The sequence below is a fragment of the Dasypus novemcinctus genome, chromosome 22 (genome assembly GCF_030445035.2).
Source record: "Dasypus novemcinctus isolate mDasNov1 chromosome 22, mDasNov1.1.hap2, whole genome shotgun sequence".
Classification (NCBI taxonomy): Eukaryota; Metazoa; Chordata; class Mammalia; order Cingulata; family Dasypodidae; genus Dasypus; species Dasypus novemcinctus.
Window position 1 is genome coordinate 18,676,654 of NC_080694.1, and position 2,072 is coordinate 18,678,725.

At 36.6% G+C, this 2,072-nt stretch overlaps 1 pseudogene; it reads left to right on the forward strand.

The window, feature by feature from the left end:
- Positions 1 to 694: 694 nt before the first annotated feature.
- LOC101424876 (olfactory receptor 5V1-like) lies at positions 695 to 1,659 on the forward strand (annotated as a pseudogene).
- Positions 1,660 to 2,072: the final 413 nt, after the last annotated feature.

Consider the following 2,072-nt stretch of genomic DNA (forward strand, 5'->3'; position numbering starts at 1 on the left):
TTTCTATGCGAGGAAAAATAGGAAAACATAGAGGCAATTTAAATAAAAAACAAAGATATTAGTTTTTAACGTGGCAGTAAGACATGTACATAAGTATCAATTGCAGACTTTCAAGTAAATTAATGCTTTTTGTAAATAACCATAAATATTCTATTGATTTGGGCTATAACAAAACATAAATAGAAAATAATACAAGAGTAAATTAGAGCATATAAGAATTAGAAACTCCATGTCGTCAAGTATTTCCGTTTTAAGGGGAAAGTGAATTGCATATATATGCAAATATTTCTGTTCTTTTGGTCACATGCAGACATTATCAACCAGGCATTATTTATATTACATAGGCTACCTTTAATTTGATTAAAATTTGTATTTAATTTATATTGTTATGATTTTTGAGACTAAAATACGTTAATGTTCATATATAAAGGAAGGATCAACAATGTTTCTTTGTTGGAAACAAAGAAACTGAGCAAAGGAGATTAGTATGAATATTCCTAGCTGCACTCTATGTTTTTATCAATAATTCATATAACTGAAATTTGTAATAAATTAGGGCTAACACAATTCATCATCAAACAATCCCAAACTATTTTCCAAGTGTTCCTCATTACTAGGCTCCTAAGTGTTTTTTTTTTTATCTTAACCTCTTTTGGTTTCATTTGCTCCAGAAAGAGTCTTGTGGAAAGAAGAAATGAACATTGACAATCTCACTACCCTGAATGAATTCATCCTCATAGGGCTCTCTGATCTACTCGAGGTGCGCTATCCTCTCTTTGTGGTTTTTGCTCTCATCTATCTGTTCACCTTGATGGGAAATGGTACTATTCTTCTTGCTATTGGGATTGAAAAAAAACTGCACACACCCATGTATTACTTCTTGGCAAATGTGTCCCTCTTAGACATATTCTGCCCTTCAGATACTGTTCCCAAGATGCTTGAGAATCTCCTGACTATGAAGCAAAACATTTCTTTTGTTGGCTGTGCTTTGCAGCTTTATTTCTTGGTGGCCCTGGCAGGGACCGAGGTCTTCCTTCTAGCTGTCATGGCTTATGACCGGTATGTGGCCATATGTTCCCCCTTCGTTATACCCTCATCATGACCATGGCACGCTGTACCAAGCTGACAGCTGGAACCTAGGCAGCAGGGTTTCTAAATTCCCTTCTGCATACAGTGTTGACATTCCGCCTGTCTTTCTGTAAGTCCAATCAGGTTAATCAATATTATTGTGACATCTTGCCAGTGGTGGCACTCTCCTGCTCTTCTACGTATCTTGCAAAGATGGTTCTTTTAGTGGTTGCAGGAATATTAGGGATCAGCGCTTTTCTAATCACCTTTATTTCTTATCTCTACATCATATCCACCATCCTGAAGATCCCATCATCCGAAGGTAAGCGCAAAGCCTTCTCTACATGTGCTTCCCACCTCCTTGTGGTATGTCTGTTTTATGGCACAACAATATTTACGTATGTCCGCCCTACTTCTAGTGATCACTCCCCAGCCAGGGACAGGCTCATCTCAATGCTGTATGGGGTTATCACTCCAATGTTGAACCCCATCATCTACAGCTTGAGAAACAGAGAGGTTAAAGGAGCACTTCGAAAATTTTTATGTCATAAACATGTTTACAGTTCACATAATATTAATGAAATTAATTAATTAGCACATTACTTAGATTGTATTTGTAGGAAGAATTAGAATAATTCATAGAAAAATAATCCTATCTGGATTATACAATGTAGACAGACCTACCCATGTATACTCAGAAATTTACACTCTCTTGTGCCTATACACACATACATATAACCAAAGTTATGCATACCTCTATGCTTTGGGATCATAAAAAATTATCATCCAAATATATACATTTTTGGGAGTAAAACAGTGACTAGGTATTTCAGTGGGATAAATAGTATATACTGGACCTGTCTTATGTAAATTGAAACCTGTGACCCTATAATCTATGTCCATATCCACAGACAGAGCTATACCTGTATTGATGTGGGCTATGGGTGGGAGGCTCTTTGTCTCTTCAGAGATAACCTAAGCTGTTTGTGACTTGTGGGTGTGGG